General features: G+C 50.9%; 1 protein-coding gene across 10 annotated transcripts in view; it reads left to right on the forward strand.

Moving 5' to 3' along the window:
• The first annotated feature begins 14,120 nt into the window (after positions 1-14,120).
• Positions 14,121-19,919, forward strand: part of Mef2d (myocyte enhancer factor 2D) — a 29,284-nt gene continuing 23,485 nt past the window's right edge. For 6 of the 10 annotated variants that reach the window (XR_004606623.2, XM_034500388.2, XM_034500394.2 and 3 more), the window contains exons 1-2: positions 14,121-14,255; positions 14,563-14,866. The gene's annotated coding sequence lies outside the window, so the exon portion shown is untranslated. Of the gene's footprint in view, positions 14,256-14,558; positions 14,867-14,995; positions 15,479-15,538; positions 15,695-17,778; positions 17,955-19,919 lie in introns of those variants that run through there. The other 4 variants (XM_076932670.1, XM_034500390.2, XM_034500391.2 and 1 more) reach the window with 4 other exon arrangements.

The following is a 19,919-nucleotide window of genomic DNA, read 5'->3' on the forward strand; positions in this document are numbered from 1 at the left end:
GAGAACACAGATTAGACTCCCAGCACCCATGTGACAGCTGACAACTATTTGTAGCTCCAGCCTCAGGGAAGCTGATGCCATCTTCTGGCCTCCTGGGTACCAGACCCTTGTGTGGTACACAGACATACATGAGAACAAAACACACATAAATTTAAAAACATTTTTTTTTGTTTTTGTTTTTCGAGACAGAGTTTCTCTGTGTAGCCCTGGCTGTCCTGGAACTCAATCTGTAGACCAGGCTGGCCTCAAACTCAGAAATCCGCCTGCCTCTGCTTCCCAAGTGCTGGGATTAAAGTCGTGCACCACCACCGCCCGGCAACATTTTTTTTTTTTTTTTTTTTTTTTTTTTTGAGATAGGCTCTCTCTATGTAGTAGCTCTGGCTGTCCTGGAACTTGCTCTGTAGACAAGGCTGGCCTCCACTTGCTTCTGCTTCCTAAGTACTGGAAGGGGAGGAGAGGGGAGGGAGAAGAGAAGGAAGGGGAGGAGAGGATAGGGGAGAGTGGAGGGGAGGGGAGGGGAGGGGAGGGGAGGGGAGAGAAGAGGAAGGGGAGGGAGGGGGAGGAGGGAGAGGAGCAGTGGGGAGGAGAAAACTTGCCACTACCACCTAGCTAAATTTTTAAAGAGAAAATTTAATTAAAACAAAACAAAATATCCCGACAGGCGGGGGTGGTGCACGTCTTTAATCTCAACACTCAGTAGGCAGAGGCAGGCTTATCTGGATCTCTGAGTACTAGGCCAGCCTTGTCTACAGAGCAAGTTCCAGGATAGCCATGGCTACACAGAGAAACCCTGTCTCAAAACACAATCAAGCAAACAAGCAAACAAAACCACTAGAGAGATATATCTCAGTGGTAAAGCATTTGATTAGTACACACAAGATTTTGTGTGTTTTGTTCCCAGCACCAAACACACAAAGGAAAGAAAATCTCAAGAGAGTGGGGAAAAAGGGAGAGGGGAGGGGGAGATAAGAGAGATAGACAGGAAGAAGGTAGAAGAGAGGAAGGTAGAGAAAGGGAGGAGAGGGGGGAGGAGAGGAGAGGGGAAGAGGAGGGAAGGAGAGAAGAGAGGAGGGGGAGAGTGGAGGGGAGAGAAGGAAAAGGGAGGAAAGGGTATGGGAGAGGAGGGGAGGGGGAGGGGAGGGGAGGTGGGAGAGGGGCAGAGGGGAGGGGAGAACTTGCCATCATGGCCACCTGTGCAGGTTCCCTTATTGGACATGGTGAACTGTACAGGGTGGAACCAGGAAGTCATGGAGCCAAGGGGGCTGCAGATTTCATTCTCATATTCCAGAACTTTTGGTTTCTCTGAGTTTTCTCAACATCTGCCTTAGAGGAGCAGAAAAGGAGGGGCTGGGAGTTTTGTTCTTGCCCTTTGTCGCCAGCACCCTGTCTACTCCTGCAGGTGAGGCTAGCTTCCCAACTGCCCTGGGAACTTTTGCTCCAAACGTGACCCCATATTCTGTCCCTTGCCTTCCACCGAGGCACTCCACCAAGAGGTCTGCAGCTCTCTTGAATCTGACTTTAGCAACATGTCTTCTGCAGGAGCTGCAAGCAGAAGTATCCTCCATGTTTCTAGGCAACGGTGGGCATCCACTTTGTTTACATTATTTGCTGTTGTTTTTTGCAGCCCTTTATGAGTAACTCTCCTTATCATAGCACTAGAGAAGGCTCAGAGAGAGCCAGTGATTCACTGAAGCTTACACTAGAAATGATCGTGCTGGGACTGGACCCCGGAAGGGTCTGACCCAACCTTCTCATTTCTACAGATGAGCAATTCTGAAAGCCCCACATGGCCAGACTGGAGGTTTTGTGGATGTGTGTGCATTCTTTATTTCTTTTTCTTTTTTCTTTTTTTTTTTTTTAATTTATTATTTAGGGGCCAAAGAGATGGCTCATCAGTTAAGAGCACTAGCTGCTCTTGCAGAGGACCTGGGTTTGGTTCTCAGCACTCACATGGTAATGAGTAACTACCTATGACTCCAGAGACAGGGCATCTGATGCCTCTTCTGACCTCTGTGGACTCCTGCATGCATGTGCTGTACAAAACATATATGAAGGCATACGCATATAGACATTATATATAAAATTGTGTGTGTATGTGTCCTCAGAGGTTGAAAGAAGGCATTGGATCTTTTAGATCTGGAGTCCCAGGCAATTTTGAGTCACCTGATGCCTTACTTTTCTATTGTGGCAAAGACACCAGGACCAAGGCAACTTATAGAAGACAGGGTCCATTGGGGCTTACAGATTTAGAGGGTGGGCCCATGACCATTGTGGCATGCAGGATGGCAGCAGGCAGGAAGGCATGGTACTAGGGCAGTAGATGAGTGAGAGCTTACATCTTTGATCCCCAAGTACCAGGATATATGAGTGAGGGGGGGGTAGGGTGGGAGAGAGAGAGAGAAAGAGAGAGAGAGAAAGAGAGAGAGAGAGAGAGAGAGAGAGAGAGAGAGAGAGAGAGAGAGGAAAGAGAGAGAACAGAACACCTGGGAGTGGGAGCCTGAACCGGTATGGACTTTTGAAACCTCAAAGCCCATCTCCAGTGACACACCTCCTCCAACAAAGCCACACCTCCCCAGCAAGGCCACACCTCCTTCAACAAAGCCACACTTCCTATTCCTTCCCAAACAGTTTTACTAGCTGGGGACCAGGACCGAGCACTCAAATATGAGTCTATGGGGGACATTCTCATTCGAACCACAACATGTGACCTGGGTCCTGGGAACTGAGCCAGTCCATTCCTCTGGAGGATCAGCAAGCATTCTGTCCCTCTTGCTCTTTTCTTGTGGACACCTTCACCACTGCGCTTGTGGTCTTGTTCTCAGTGTCTGAGTGCTTCTCCATCATCTCCTCTGTATGCCACTGTGAGCATGACACACTGGCTCTCTTCCTCAGCAGTGGTGAGAGCCAAGCTGACTTTTCCCCTGTACCCTGTACTCTTGTCTGGGCACATGAGGTACTGAATGGGAATCCCACAGATACTTTTTGAGTTTTGTTTCATTTTATTTTCTGAGACAGAGTTCCACTAATTTTGGCCTCTCCACAATTCTCTTGCCCCAGCCTTGGGAAAGCTAGGGTTCTAGGCATGAAGAGACATCCGGTTCCTCAATGACTTGTTGCCTGATGAACATGAGAGGACCTATTGGCTTCTATAATCTTCAAGCATCCTTGTCTGAGAGGCCTCCAAGCCTTCATGGTCAGTGTGATGGTAGAAGCCAGTGCCTGGCATAAAACAGGAATGAAACAAATCAGCTTTCATGTCCTTTTAGAGGAGGGGCTGTAGGAGGCAAAGGCCAAACCAGGACAGGTGGCAGAAGACTGGTAGCCAGCAGGTACCACATATGGGAGCTCACTGTCATAACAAACCTGCTGAGGTGCCAGTCAGCTGGGTATGAGTACTCAGTATGCCCTGGGGGGGTCTCACACACCTTGACCAGTGGGTTGACTCAGTAAAGGCCTGTTGAATAAAAGTTCTCTTGGGGCTGGAGAGATGACTCAGTGGTTAAGAGCACAGACTGCTCTTCTAGAGGTCCTGAATTCAATTCCCAGCAACCACATGGTGGCTCACAACCATCTATAATGGGATCCGATGCCCTCTTCTGCTGTGTCTGAAGAGAGCAACAATGTACTCATATTACCTAAAATAAATAAAACTTCAAAAAAAAAAGCTCTCTCATTAGGAGAGACAGCCTGTAAATTACACCAAGAGACTGGTGCTAGCCCTGTATCAAAAGTGAGAGACTTTGTGGCATAAATCCTGCCAAAGACACAGTCACTTGAGTGAAAGCCAGAGGAGGAAGAACAGTCCTGATCCCATGGGCTCTCCAGCTGATGGGTCCTGCTCATCGCTGGCATAGTGCAGCCAACCCGAAAACAGGAGTTGGCATAGAGGCACAACCTTTGATTCTAGACCTCAAAGGCTGAGGTAGGAGGATCACAAATCCAGGCCAACCTGAGTTACAGTATAAGACTCTGTCCCCTAGAATAGGAACAAACCTGGCCATAGTGACATATATCCATAATCCCAGCACTGAAAAACCTGAGGCAAGAGAATTCCTGAGTTCAAGTCTAAGCTAGAGTGAGATTCTATTTCAAAATACAATTGCTCCATCAACAAACAAACAAACAAAAAACCAAACAAACCTCACAACTGGGATGAGGGCTAGACACCCTGCTATACTCCCAGCACTCTTGAGAAGTAGGAGAGTCAGAAGTTCAAAGCCATCCTCAACTACATATTGAGTTCAGTGCCAGCCTGGACTACAAGAGACCCTAAGTAAGTAGGTAAAATAATAAGTAAGTCAGAAGAGGCAGTGGTATGGTAGAAAAGCTAGGTTTGAAAAGCTCTAGAGGCCTAATGTATGCTGTACCAAGGGGACACATCCAGCTGCTGCCAGCTTTCACCCAGGCACCATGCAGGAGTCATCCTTGGGCTTTTAAACAGAGGTCCCCACTTTCAATAGGCAGGCAGTCCATCCTGAGCTATACTAAAGCCCAGACAGTCTTTAACCAGGTTACTCCAGGGACTGCACGTAACCTTATAGTTCCCGTACTAGCCTGCACAGCCCAGGCCCTCAGATAGTCCTGTGAGTGTCTGACACGGCATCTGCTATCACCAAGCTAGAGAAGGCTCACATACTTCTTCCTCAGTGCTTGTTGAGCTGTGGTCATCCTTGCTCTGTAGCCATGAGGAAGCAGAGAGCTATAAACTTGGCCCACTCAGCTCTTTCCAGGCTCCTCAACCTCCATCAGTGCCAGGACCCCTCCTATATGTCTTCTGTTGCTTAGTAACCATGCCTCCTCACCATCCTGCAGCAGCACCCTGGAAACTCCAGGGGTGATGCTTTAGGGAGGGCCTTGCTGGACCCTGCAGGACCTGCCAAGCCACTAGTAGTCAGTATGTGGGAACACAGTCCCAAAAGGCCTAGGTGTGAACGGGGCTATCTTCCGACATAGCTCATGTTGGGAGGGTCCCAGGGGGTAGCCTTAAGAGCATTGTTTCTGTCTTAACTGGGTTCCCAGAGAAACTACACTGGCCTTAGGGCCAGGCAGACAAAGGCTGGGCCTGAAATAGAAAACCTTGTACCCTTACTTTGCTTCCCTTATGTGGGCAGAGTTCCCAAGAGGCAGTCCTGAGAGGCTCAGTGTCTATGCCAGCCAAAACTACTCCACCCAGACCATCAGTCCTCCAACAGCCAACAGCAAGTACCCTCCAAAGGCATGGTGTTTGTCTGGGTCCACCCGACTGTCTGCTACTCAGCCATCCTGGGTTACTGATGCTGGGTTTGAATATATATATATATATATATATATATATATATATATATATATATATGGTTAAGAAGCTGGAAAGTGATGGGTGGTGGTGACACATGCCTTTAATCCCACTTGGGAGGCAGAGACAGGTAGATCTCTGTGCCAGTCTGGTCTATAGAATGAGTTCCAGGACAGTCAGGGCTACATGGAGAAACCTTGTCTCAAAAAACAAATAAACAGCCGGGCGGTGGTGGTGCATGCCTTTAATCCCAGCACTTGGGAGGCAGAGGCAGGCGGATTTCTGAGTTCGAGGCCAGCCTGGTCTACAGAGGGAGTTCCAGGACAGCCAGGACTACACAGAGAAACCCTGTCTCGAAAAAACAAAAAAACAAAACAAAAAAAAACCAAATAAACAAACAAAAACAAATGAAGATGAACAAGAACAAGAAGAGGAACAAGAAGGAAGAGGAGGAGGAGGAAGAAGAGAGTATGAGGAAGAGGAGAATCAGAAGAAGCAGCAGCAACTGCTGGACAAAGAGGTTAGCACAGAGCCAGCTGAGATGAGACAGACTGAAGGGCTATGCAGGAGCAGGGGCACAGATAGCTCCCAGCAGGCTGGAGGGCTTCACCGGAGTGGATAGCCTACAAGCTGCCTTCTGGATGAGAAGGCCAGCAGACAGTAGACAGCAGAAGGTACTTCTAGTCCTGGGCCAAGTGATCTCACCAAAACCCATTGCCTGATGCTTTTGCAACCTGGCAAGTCTCCCAGCTCTCCTGGGTCCCCAAGTAGAAGAGCTTTATATAGCTCACTCCCCAACTTGGGTTTGAATAATTAAACAGAGTGGACATAAATAGCAGCCGGACAGTGAAGATGGGTTATTTTGGGGTTTTCTGGAACACAGGGCTCTTGGTGTCACCCAACCTCTATAGAGGGAGGAGCCAGCACAAAGACTGCTGGGAGATTCCTGTGGGGAAACCCACTGCACTCTTTGGGCTCCATGGGCTGGCTGCTAGGGCTGCTCTGAGCCAGTCTCTGCTCTGTTCAAACCTCCTCTTTAAGGATGAGTTGGTGCCCCTGCCAGCTGATCTCACTTATTCCCAGGCAGGAAGTGCCCTCTGGTGTCTGTCAGGCCTTCAGCCTGGGAGAGGGTGACAGAAATTGACAAGCAGATCGATAAGCAGCTGCAAGACAAGATGAACGAGGACTGGGTGGTCTCTGAGCACGAGAAGCCAGAATCAGGTGACAGGAGGCACTATGTCCTCACCAGGAGGGATGAAGGTTAAGGTGGGGAACAGAGGCAGAAAGAGAGAAAGGGGAACAGCAGCTAGGGCTAGGGGTGGGGGTTAGCCACGGTGAAGCTACAAAGAAGAAAACGCTTAGGTTCAGTTAGTGTCTGGCCAAGAAGTTCTTGCATTGGACATTGTCTTATACATCTGTAATTACACTCTAGGCTGAAGTCATATTACAGATTCAGGCCATCCTGGGCTACAACATGAGACTGAGGTTGTGAGTCCCCTAACAGAAAGCAGGGGCAGCCGCCCATGTTTCAAGAGCAGTTGGCTAGCTGAGGCACTTTTTAGCTGCAGAGCTGCACCTCTCAGCTCTCAAGGGTTAAAACCTGGCATACAGAAGCATGGGAGAACAAGATCCTATGCCTGCCTCTCTTCCTCCAGATAATTTCAGGGTGAGATAGTTCAGATTTGAGAGATACTAAAACCATTAACATTTTCGTTTTTTATTCACTTAACAAGGTATACATGTATGTGTTGCTTTGTTTTAGATGGAATCTCGTGTAGCCCAGGCTGGCTTCTAACTCTTTACACAGTCCAAAGATGATTGTCTTAGTCACTGACTGTTCTATTGCTGGGAAAAGACACCATGACAGAGGCAACTTACAGGAGAAATCACTTAACTGCTTGCTTACAGGCTTACAGTTTCAGAAGGTTATCATCATGACAGGGAGTGTGGTAGCCATGGTGAAGGAAAAGTAGGTGAGAGCTTATATCCAGATCTATAGAATGATGGAGGGAGGGAGGGAAGAAGGGAGGGACGGAGGGAGGGAGGGAGGGAGGGAGGGAGGGAGGGAGGGAGGGAGAGAGAGAGAGAGAGAGAGAGAGAGAGAAAGAGAAAGAGAGAAAGAATGAATATACCATATACCTAGGAGCCTGGGCCTGCTGTAGGCTTTTGAAACCTCAAAGCCTACCCACAGTGACCTCCAACAAGGCAACATCTACATCAACAAAGCACACCTCCTAATCCTTCCCAAACATTCCCACTAACTGGGGACCAAGCATTCAAACCTATGAGCCTACGTGGCCATTCTCATTCAAACCTTCACAGTGACTGGATGCTTGGTCCTCCTGGGTGCTAGTATTGCAGGTGAGCATCATCACACCTAGACTGATTTTTTAAAAAGGAATTTTAGTTATGTGATTGTATGAGTCTGTGTGTGGGCAATATGTACTATATAAGTTACCTGATGTGGATACTAGGAAGTGAACTCAGGTCCTCTGCAAGACAGCAAGTGTTTTCTCTCCCTTCCATCCTTCCTCCCTCCCTCCCCCTCTCCCCTCCCCTTCCCCCCCTCTCTCTTTCTCTCCCTTTCTCTTTCTTTCTTTCTTTCTTTCTTTCTTTCTTTCTTTCTTTCTTTCTTTCTTTCTTCCTGAGACAGGGTTTCTCTGTGTAGCTCTGACTGTTTTGGAACTAGCTTTGTAGACCAGACTGCCTCTGCCTGCTGAATGTGGAGGTGGTTTGTGGGTGTGGGTGTGGGTGGGGGGGTGATTAAAAGCTTGCTCCACTAGCCATTGCTACTTTATCCCACCACTAGGGATTTCAGCCCTGTAGCAAGTGTATTTTAACATCTCTCTAGCCTCACGGTTTACTTTTATTTTTATATGTGTGTGTACTTGTATGAGTTGTATGCCACACATATATGGGTCCCTGAGGAGTAGGCTCTAGATCCCCTGGAGATGAAGTTACGGGTTGTTGTGTAGTGGGTTCTAGGAGCTAAACTTAAGTCTTCTTCAAGAGCACTGAGCCCTCCTAACTGCTGAACGTCTTTCCAGCCCTCAACAAATATTAAATATCTTTCTATTACAGTTACTTGTTGTGTGTGTGTGTCTGTGTGCTCTTGGGAAGGTCACAGGACAACTTTCAGGGATCAACTCTTTCCTTCCATCATGTGGGGCCTGGGGAGGGAACCCTGATGGTACCTGTGCCTGTACCCACTGAACAACCTAGCTCATTCTCAACAAACACATTTTTAAAGCACTAGCAATAAGCTCCATTTGGTGCTGGAAATAAATGTCATAGCCTTATTCTTGAGTAGCTCACAGTTTAGTGGTGGAGAAGGTCATTTTAGGAATCATCACTATCAAAGGGGGGCTCCACCATCTCAGAGGAGGGATGGGAGGAAGGACTGCCAGAGGGACACTGGGAGGAGTGGGGGCATAAAGTGAATTTTATGAAAGTATATAAAGTGAATTTTAAAAAAAAAGGGGGGGGGGGCTGGAGAGATGGCTCAGTGGTTAAGAACACTGACTGCTCTTCCAGAGGTCCTGAGTCAATTCCCAGCAACCACATGATGGCTCACAACCATCTATAATGGGATCTGATGCCCTCTTCTGTCATGCATAATACATAGTGTTACGTATGATGTACATAATAAATAAATAAATCTTTTAAAAAAAGAAAGAGCCGGGTGGTGGTGGCGCATGCCTTTAATCCCAGCACTTGGGAGGCAGAGGCAGGTGGATTTCTGAGTTTGAGGCCAGCCTGGTCTACAGAGTGAGTTCCAGGACAGCCAGGGCTACACGGAGAAACCCTGTCTCGAAAAACCAAAAAAATAAAATAAAAAAATAAAAAATAAAAAATAAAAAAAGAAAGAAAATGTTTAGAAAAACAAACCTCACCCCTAGCCAGGCTTCAGTCCCAGTACACCGGAGCAGAGATTTACAGTGTAAGGCAAGCTGTGTTGCCCAGTGCCAGTCTGTCCTAAGAAAGACTGAAAGCCCCACAATAACCTGCAGTACTCCTGTTTGCCCAAGCACAGAGGCCTGGCAAGCTTGGCGACTTGCACTCCGATTTTCACACCTGCACTGTTGCATATGTGCATATATATTAACAATAAATACTCTTAAAAGGGGTGTGGGAGATGGCTTTCTGGGTAAAAGATGCTTGCAATCAGGCCTGTTTAACGCTTCCACCCAGCTAGAACTCATGGCTCCTTTACCTTTAGACTGAACCTGCTTCTCCAGCTCCTGGGTTCCTTTCCCAGATAAACAAACCCAAATGTCTGGGAATCTAAAGCCAAGCCTGGTTTAGGATTTGCTCTCTTGAGCTGGAGCATGTGACTCCATGGTAGAATGTGCCCTTCGCATGTGTGAGGTTCAAGCCCTACAGGGGAAGAAGACAAAAAGGAAAGCTAGGGAGAGAGAGCTGGAAGAGAAGATTTAAAAGGGGCCTTGCAGCCCCAAACGGCCCAATGATCTGAGTTCCAACCCTAAAACCGAACCCACAAGGTGGAGAGAACCAACTACTACAAGTTGTCCTCTGATATCCACAAACACAATAGAAAGTAAAACAAACAAACAAACAAAAAGAACACAAAGCGTCACCGCCACCTGGGCAGCAGCGGTGGCATATGCTTTTAACCCTAGCAGAAGCAGGCAGATCTCTGAGTTCGAGGTCAGCCTGATCTAAAGAGTGAGTTCCAGGACAGCTAGGGCTACAAAAACAAACTCTGTCTTGAAAAAAACAAAAACAAAAACAAAAAACAAACAAAAGGAAAAGAATATCCTCTCCTACTCTCAGAAATTCTTTTGAAAAATATTTATTAGTATTGTACGTGTGCAGGGGAGAAATGTGTGTGAAGCTCACAGGATAACTGGGGAAGTTGATTCTCGGTCTTGTACAGTAGCACCTTGAGCCACTTCGCCGGCCTTATGCAGTCGTTCTGAATGTCTCTCCTGTAATTCTTCCTGTTGGTATAGTTTCTAAGATCCCACTTCGCTTTTCCTTTCTCCGGTAATCGAACAGGCCCTGAACTACTGGCCCTTTAAGATTGCCTTCTTCCCCCCACGTGCTGTCTGGTTGGGCTGGCGATGCTGACGCACGCTTGACGTCAATGGCAGCTGGTGGAGTTTGGGCACGAGGAGAGAAGTTGGGATGGGGGTTGGGGGGGAGCGGAGCAAGAAGGCGATCATTTGCATTTAAAGGGGCCTCTCTTGAGTTAATTCGCGCTTTACACAAATGTGTCCCGGGCAAACTTTCTGCCGTAGGCTGGGGATTAGGGGCAAGAAAATGGCGTGGTACAACTTAGGTCCACGGCGAGGGGTTTGGTATGTCCTTCCGCGGAAAATGAGAAATAGTCCGTCGGTGCCCAAGCTGAGAGCACGTGACCCAGAGGGGGTGGAGGCAGGAGCTGGGGGTGGGGGGGAGACTACAGTAGGGTTGTGTTTGTCTGCCCCCACCCCCACATCCTGCCCACCCAACTGCAGCTGCCACCACATCCTGCCCAGCCGGGGGCAGGGAGCTCCTGTGGGGGTACACGGACCCGGGACCGCTCTGGCACCTTTCGCTGTCCCTCAGCTCTTGTCCCCAGGTCTGGTCCCAGGCACCGGGGTTCTCAGCGTAGGGTACTACTGTGCCACACGGACCTTGACAAGTTTCTGGCGGACTCTGCTACCCTTTACCCCAACTCTGGCCTGAAGTGGAGTTGTAGGACCCCAGACTCGACTCCTGCCCTTGTCTACCATGGTTATCGATACAGTAATGAGGTGTTTAGCAGAGTTTGCACAACTCTAACTCACACCTAACTCACACGGCTGCGCGAATACATTTGCTAAGCGCGTTCCACGCCAGCTCTGCATCCCCGCAGGAAGTCAGGAGCTGGTGAGGAGTACCTTAGGAACCAAACAAATCCAGCAAGCTAGTGTGTCCTGAGAAGACAAGGGCAGAGGGAGCGTCCCAGCTTCACAGGGAGAAAATAAACGCCCACCTGCAGAGGGTCTGGTTCGCAAGCATGGTGGCAGATGCGGGGAGGGATTTTGGGGTCTTTGCTGTGATGATCCAAAAACTGGAGGAAGGATGACTCGGTGGCGGAGTTGCGGGTGGAGGTGGAGATTGAGAACTGTCCAGATGGCGCAGGGGAAGGGAAGGTGAGAAGAGGAGGGCCTGCCAAGCAGCTCTCTAGATTAGAGGGGAAGGCAGGAGCACTTTTCCTAGGTTAAGGACTGCCAGGTAGAAGAGAGTGCTGAGAGGGATGGGCACCGGCAGGAAAAAACCTTTCAAGTACAGGTGAATTGGAGAAGCTTGAGAGGGGGCGGATAAAGGAGGGTTAAATTTTGTTTGCCAGATAGCCTTGTGAAGATGACGCTGCAGGTGAGTGAGTATACACGGTGTTCTTTTTAGGACGTCGGTGGGCATCTAGGTGTCTCGGCCCACGGGAGATTTTACAGCAGGGCTGGAAGGTGACTTTTCTTTAGAACAGATGGGTGAGATGGCTCAGCCAGTAAAGCGCTTGCCGTGCAAGCCTGGCAATGGGAGTTTGAGCCCGAAACCAATGGAAAGGTGGAAGATGATCCACTCGGTAGAACTGTCCTCTGACCTCTAAACATGCAGCACAATACGCTAACAAACACAATAAATTGATTAATAAGAGATGGTGCACAGCCAGAGGTAACGTCATTGCCCCCCCCAGAGGATTCTGGGATGGGAAGTTCAAGGACCAGAAGAAAAGAACTCAGAATCACTTTCAGGAAGTCCAATTTTCATCAACTTTCAACATTACCTTGGCCCTTTTCAGTCTTTCGGGGGGAAAAAAAAAAAAGACCTCATGATTGTTACCTCTCCTCTCTCAAGATGTTTTCAGAGTCTGAGTTTTGTCCCACTTGTAATGTTACTGCCCCCTACTCTGGTCTCCTGTGAGTTGTCAAGTCAGCAGTAAGCTCCAGGGCCCCACACCCGGGAGCTCTTGGCTTTTTCTTCCTGCTAGTCCTTTAATACCTTCCCCCAGGTGACTCACCTTCCTTCCTCATTCCTTTTTTAAGGACTCAACATTCCAGGTCTAGGAGGGCCAGCCAACCAATCACGGGTCTGGACGGCCCAGCCTCATATCTTTAAGATTGGCTGGGATTGTGGCTCCCTGAAGGCTCACCAAGTTGGTCAGGGAGAGGTTGGGGAGGGGGATTCTGGGAAAGAATTTCTTCTGGCTTTGGTTATGTTTTGAGAAACAATCTTCAAATTGAGTTGGGCCTGAGAGTTCTCTAGGTTGGATAGCCTCCAAGGTCGAGGCAGGTTGAAAACTCCTGAGGGCTTAGCCGTTTGTTCGGGCCCATCCTGTTTTGTTTTTCTACAAGCTGGGACCCAATGGCCTGAAGGCTCTGCTCCCAGGCCTCTTCCTAAGACGTCTTTTACAGCAGCCCTGAATCTCTCCAGTCTCAACATTCTGCTTTTCCCGACGTCGGAAACAGCCGGAAAAATAAACACCCTGATGACTAAACGGTTTCTCCAGCTAGAGCCTGGGGAAGCACTAAAAATAGAGGCCACAAGTGAGGGGAGGCTCCCCACTGGGAGGGCACTTTCCCATTCTGCTCCCACCAGAGCCACAAGCAGGAAAAAGGCTGTGTTCTCCGAGTGCTTGGGGAAGGGCAGATGCCTTTACTCAAGTCTTGGGGGCAAACCAGACTGCTCAGGAATACTGGCAGCTCTGCGCTTGGGAGTGCCCCACCCCCCATACTACAAGAAAAACTAAGGAGCAACATTTGGGGACCATGTGTGATACTATATAAATCAGGCTCATGGAAGGAGGGGCAAAGTGGAAGGGTTGAAAAGGGAGACCAAGGGAATAGGAGCCTACTTGCTTCCTGTTTAAGAAGGTACATATATGTCTCCAAGCTCGTTGCAGAATAGTCCTATTGAACTTGTCCCCTATGAGCCTTTTCAGAACTTACCCAATGCCTAAAAGGGCTCATTTTTAGCTGAGTAGCCCGTGTGGGTCATACAGTGCAACATGAGGCACTGTACTAGTCTCCTGGGAACTAAACTCACACCAAATTCACAAGTTATGTATCTGTCTTTACTACCTTCAGCTTACCCAAGAGGATGGAGAGTTAAGAAATGTGCTTTGTTCTCTTCATAAATAGTGGAAAATTTTGAACCAAAACAGTCTGGCTCCGAGATTAATTTCTTTTTTTCTTTTTCTTTTTCTTTTCTTTTCTTTTCTTTTTTTTTTGGAGATAGGGTTTCTCTGTATAGCTCTGGCTGTCCTGGAACTCACTCTGTAGACCAGGCTGGCCTCGAACTCAGAAATCCACCTGCCTCTGCCTCCCAAGTTCTGGGCGCCACCACTGCCCGGTTTGAGATTAAATTTTCTAACCCGCCATTTGTCGCCTCTTCTTGTCTCTCCCACACGAAGCCAGAGCAGGGACTCTGTTCAGTAAAGCAGACCCTAGCTTGTTGAAGAACCTCTTGCTTCTTCTGTTTTGCAAGGCTTTGAAGTCCACGCCAGACTCTGTCATTTCCTCAAGCTCCAGGTAGAGCCAGCAAAGCACTTGTTAGTGACAGGATGTTGGACAGGAAGTCTGACGGGTTAATGTCCAGAAGCAATGGAGCGCACAATCTTGTTGTGAAGCACTTAAAAATTCACCACGCCCAGAGGCCATCAGGGATTTTAAAAGATTTTTTTTTTTTTTTACAGAGTTACAATTTCTTCAAGACAAGGCTTCTGGAGGTTTCCTGTGAGGCAAAGGAGGTAGAGATTGGTTGGGGTCCCACCCCTTTAAATTGCCCCCTCGGTAGTTAAGTGAGCTGGGGCCCCGCAGGCACTGAAAGAAGATTAGATCAGTCGAGAATTATGCACTGTCGCTTTAAATGTCTGGGCGTCAACCGAGCCGGGTCAGGGGAAAGGAGGGGACCTGTCACAGGTAGAGGGAGCAGCGGAGCTCCCCAGGTAACCACGAGATAAAGAGAACGTGATCTGACATCGGAGCTTTGTCACACAGTAAGTGTAGGAACCGGGGCCTCCCAACACTCTCATCTCCCCAGAACTTATTTACTTAGGCCCCCGCCAACTCTGGGGCTAGGGTGCTGAGGTCCCCGCAACCTCACTCGGTCCGGCAGGCGGAGGGATCTGGGCTCCACGCGCCACGGTCGCGCGCCCCGGAGGGGTGGGGCGTAGGCCCAGGGCGGGGGGCGGGGCCACGTTCCAGGCCTCCCTGCCATGCCCCGCCCTCCGCCCTCCGGGGCTCTCCCATTGGCCCCCTGCTTGTCCATCACTCTCATCTTCCCCCTCCCATCTCGCAAGCTAGGCTGCGCGGTGCCTACGTCGGCCTCGAGTCTGGGGCTGGAGGAGTTGCCTTTGGAGCCCGAAAGGAGGAAGGAAGCAAAATATCAACAACCGTCGAGGCGGCTTGGGCGCTCGGCTGCGTCCCCGCCGCCCGCCGCCGCCGCCCCCGCGCGCACCAGGGGGTCCCGGCCCTGTGGCGCCGCCCAGGCCGCGTGGACGCGGCGCTTTCGCTGTTCCCCGTCGGAGCTGCGGCTTCGCGCAGCCGAGGATTCCGCGGACCGGGCCAAGACTCCCGGCGCCGTGACACCCCGTTCCCCTACGGGCTGGTGAGTCACGACGCGCGTCGGCCCCTTTAAGAACCCCTCCCCCACGCCGCGCGGCCGGGCGCAGGGTGGTCTGGAGCGCGAGGGGTGTACGGGCGCCCTGGCACGAGCGTCCCGGGCCGGGCGGGGCGGCGGAGGCTTTGGTGGTGCTGGGGTGTCTGCTGTGACAGCCGCGCCTGGTACCCGAGCCCCCGCCGCCTCGCGCCTTGGCGGGCGCAACGCACGTGGCTCCGGCGGCGATCTCGCGCCCGTGGGGGCCCCCTCGGTCGGGCGTGTCAGCAACGCCAGCTGGAGAACCCCTGGGCAGTAGTTTGCAGCTGTTAACATCTGGCAGGACCTCTCCGGGCCTCCCTTTGGTCGGTGCGGTGCGGGCCAAGTCGGTGCAAGTGGGGTTGGAGTTGTGAGGCTGGCCCAAGGGACTACGGCTGCTCCCGGCTTCCCACCGCAGAGATGGGGCAGGGAGGCCTCCCAGAGATTCCATGGAGCCCTCGGGGTTCCCAGTGGCCCTGGACTACCCAGCTTGTCCTGAGTGCCAGTTCTTCCTACGACTGACCGGCGCATTGGGGCCAGGCTAGGGGAGTACAGTGGGTGGATCCGGTACCCTGCCTTACCCGTGTGAGTTTCCTCCGAGGCCTAGCAGTGTTTGGCTGTGTGAGTGGTGGATCTTCCCCCTCCCCCTATCCCTCAGTGGGTCTGAGCTGCCTGACTGTGGGAAGTTTGCCGTCTGGGACGGTGACCTTGGGCTGCTCTGGCCGGATCTCGGAGAGGAGCCTACTGAGTGCATTTGGCCTTGGGAGCTGTCCACGTTCTGTTCCTCTCTTAGTATCCGCGGTAGGTATCCGCGGAGGGGAGCATTGGTGAGGTACCTGTCAGTGTCCTCAGACACCCAGCTTCTTGGCCTCTGGCCACCAAGCCCCAGTGTTCAGCCTGGCTGTCCCAGCTCCCATGGCCTTGCCTGTGAATGAATTTCCTTCCTGCGTCTTCCAGGATGGGGGTGGGGTGGGATGGTTGTGGGAGTGGCTGAGAATCTTGTTATGTTGGGTGGTTGGGGAATTTGGAGCTTCTATAGAGCACTTTTCCCATATACCCCAGAAATGGACACTGAGATCTCAGTGGTCATGTTCTTTGTTGTGACTCCTGTGCCCTTCATACATATACCCTGTGTGTGACTGCTGCATGTACTTTTAGAGAGTCAGAACCTTTCATTCATTCCCATACCTACCAGAGTGGTAGAGCATTTTACTTAAGATCCCACTTAAGATTTTGTATCAGACTTTAGTCTTTCCTCTTTCTGCCACGTATTCCATGCAGGGAGAGACTTTTAAGATTAAGAGTGAAGACAGACAAGCCTTGTTCATGAAAGCATGAGCCTGGACAAGAAACAGAACCCAGCCAGAAAGTATGGGAAGCCTTGTGTTGGGGGATGGGCACAGGGCTTGTGCTGCCTCTGCTAAGCCCAGTGCCTGGAACAGGGTGTGGGGGACTTGGACAGGAGGCAGGTGCAGGTTCCCCATCCCCCTCTGTGTGGTGATATGGGGCTGGAGGGCCCCAGCTCCCTGCTCTGGCTCTCTGGCTTCTAGTGCACCTCATAGGCTGGGCGATGTGACAGGCTGGCTGGCTGCCGTTATATAATCTCTCTCCAGCAGGTTTTTTTTCTTTCTTCTCCTGGTCTTCCTTGGTGGTGTGTTGGGAAAGGTAGAGGGAGTCTCTCCAGGTTGGGAGCTGGACCTGGGGATGGGGTTAGGCTCACTGAGGCCCCACTCTGACCCTGCTCTGGAAAGGGGCCTCTGCTGCAGCATCCTTGGCCCTTATGTCCTTGGCCTGGACCTCTGTCCATCTTTCTAGCTTTGTCTTCTGTGCCAGCAGAGTTTCCTATTCTCCATGGTTGCTCTGGCCTAGCACAGGTCCTTGGGACACTTTGCCACCCACACTAGAGTTGAGTTGGTAGGCTGGCTTTTCTCTGTTGCCTCCACTTGTCTGTCCCCTATCCAGACAATTGTGTGGCAGGGCCTACAGGAGAAGAACTGCAGGCAACGGGGACACTATGGGTCACAAGTACAGTTGGTGTCATCTGGGTTCCCTAATGGGGCTGATGATCTGAGGCCCAAAGTCCTTGGCAAGGGTTAGACCTAGGGTTGTGGATCTGTGGTGGTGGGCTCTGCCCACACCTTGAGACCTTGGCCAAGGTTTTGTAGGTTCTCTGAAGTCGACTGACCTGAGAAAATTACCTGCCTTTACAGGGAAGTGGGAAGGAGGAATGGTCGCATGCTGCACAGCCTCTGCATCGGTGTAATCACTGGTGGCTTTTATGAGGTAGTCATGGGGCCAGAGTCCAGCTAACCCTCTCTGTCCTCCTGTCCCAGTTTGGTGACTTACTCATTGGGGAGGGGGTGGAAGCTGTGCTATAGAAAGACGTCTGGTTGTCTTGTAGTGGATGTCCTCTACACAGTTAAGAGAAAGCTGGATGGAGCTTGGATATCAGAACTTCCCAGGTTAGGGAAAGATAGCTCTTAACTTGGTCAGGAAAAAGAGGGGAATCTCAGGCATTCTCCAGTGACTCTGCTAAAAAGGCTGTTGACCTTTGGCCTAGTGGGCCATTGCTATTTGGCTCCTGGAATATTTTTTCATCTCTCCTGCCTAGGACAAAACATATTCTGAGGAGTTGTCCTGGAGCTGTGGGAAGACTGACCCTTTCCCCAGAAATCATGTTGAGGGTCTCCTGCAGGCCCAGCTGCACCTGGCAGTCTGCAGCAGGTCATGGGACACATGCGGGAAGGTGTGCAGCACACCCTTGGGGGTGTGACACCCACAGAGCAGCTGTTGCACAGTGGGGGTGGGGGCAGTGGTGGTAAAGATGATTAAAGGATTGGAGTGGGGGGGTGAGGGACTGGAGGCAGGAAGGCGGAAGGCTCACAGAACCCAGAGAGCCTGGGCTGGAAGCAGGGGCTGAGGTCAGAGCACAGATGGGCAGGCAGGGCCTGTCGGTGGAGAGCATGCTTTGTGAGTCAGGGAGTACTGGCTGACTTCCACCCTCCCTTGCTGCTCTGTTCCCTGGCTTGCTACTGCCCCCAACCCTGGCCTGAGTCCTTGGGTAAGTTGTCCCTTCCCCCACCTCAGCCTCAGCTTTCCAGGTGTGCAGGAGCTCCCTTTTGGTGGCATAGGCATTTGTGCTTGATGGTCCATGCTGTTGTCTGTCTCCATCTTCCACGAGTGAAGCTATTCCACTGCATTTGGGGGCAAATCCTTGGTTTAGGATTTCAAAGCATTCACGTCTACCTTTCCTTTGCCCAGACCCAGGCCACATGCCATCCCTACTCTGATGCCAATGACAGTTAGGCAGTACTGCTAGTATGGCATGAATTGAGACGGCTGACTATGGCTGACAGCCCCTTCTTAGGAGGGTACTGGAGGGAGTGACCTGCCCCAAGCTCTGGCCTGTGGCAAGCCACACCCAGGCGGGGACCATATTTACTCATTTAAACTTACCCTCCCGGGAGGCCCTGAGCTCTAGGCTTGGTCACTGACCTTGGCTTGGTGCCCCTGGCTGTTCTGGGGCCACTCCCCTAGCATTGGGCAGACAGCATGCCACAGGGAAGGCGTGTCCTGCCTGTCCCTAGCTGTCCCCTCCAGCATCACCAGCTTAACAGGGTACATGGTCCAGACACAAAAATGAGGACTTTTGGGATCCCCAGATCTGGGGGTACCATTTGTTGTCTCTGTGAAGATCCTAAACTGGGCAGGGTTCTGTCCACTATAGGTCTTTGGTATTGGAGAAACTGAGGCTGAAAGACAAAGGAGTTATTTAATGAAGTCTATTGTGAGGGGTTGAGAGCTCTTGTCAAAAAAGAGATCTGATACCAGGAGGTGGTGATGCACAACTTCTTCGATCCAAGTCTGGAGAGGCAGAGGAAGGTGGATCTCTGAGTTGGAGGCCAGCCTTGTCTACAGAGCAAGTTCCAGAACAGCCAGGGCTACACAGAGAAAAAGAGAAAGAAAGAAAGAGAGAGAGAGAGAGAGAGAGAGAGAGAGAGAGAGAGAGAGAGAATGAGAATGAATATCTATCTGCAGGAGCAGGAGGAAGTCTAGGCTGGTGCAGCACTCAAAGGTGCTGTGTGTGTGTGTGTGTGTGTGTGTGTGTGTGTGTGTGTGTGTGTGAGAGAGAGAGAGAGAGAGAGAGAGAGAGAGAGAGAGAGAGAGAGAGAGAGATTGATTGATTGAGGGAGCATTGTTCTTACTCCTGAGACTGTAATTCCTTCAGAGTTCCCCATCATTGGAAGAAGCCCCAAAAACAAAGATCTGGAGCAGGAGTCAGCAGTACACACAGAGGTCCCTAGGCCAGCTGCTTGGGGCACACAGGAAAGGGATTGAAAGTAGCCTGGGGGAGGGCAGCCCTGTCTTCCTCCCAACCCCTGCCTTTCCTAGACAAAGTGGGTTCAGTGGGAGGTGTCACAGATGCACCTTCCCTCAGGATCTTTAGCCAAGACCTAAGGTGTGGGATTAAGTAGTTGAGGGGACTTTGAAGGGACCACCAGACCTGGAATGGCATGGGAAACAAATGATCTCCTTTCCATGCCAAGCTAGCTGCCTCTTGTCCTTAAAAGTTGCCCTGCAGACATCCTAGGTCCTAGGTCCTTTGCTATTCCTAGTGTTATCCTCCTCCCCCACACTGGGTTTGAAGGCTGGAAGAATAAAGACTAAGACAAGAGGTTCAATGGGGTGGAGGTGGGGGCAGATGGCAAGGGGAATAGACCTCTTTTCTGGGTTCTTCCTGTTCCAGTAGATGGAATGTGAAGGTAGGGGCTGTGAGCAAGGGAGCTAGAGGGCTGACCTTGGGCCTGCCTTCCTTCTCTGCTGTGTTCTGTAGGCGAGAGTAATGCAGCTTGCTCTGTCTCTCCCTTGACATCTGGACCCTCTCTTTTGCCCCCACACCTGCCTGCCTCTTGACAAACTCCCCTTGTATGGTCCCCATGGCAGGCCTTAGGCTAGGCATGGGGTGGGGAACAGGTGTCCTGGCCCAGCTGTTACTACCCTTCTCCCCCACCTGTCAGCCTGCAGT

Source organism: Arvicanthis niloticus, chromosome 4 (assembly GCF_011762505.2).
Source record: "Arvicanthis niloticus isolate mArvNil1 chromosome 4, mArvNil1.pat.X, whole genome shotgun sequence".
NCBI classification, from domain to species: Eukaryota; Metazoa; Chordata; class Mammalia; order Rodentia; family Muridae; genus Arvicanthis; species Arvicanthis niloticus.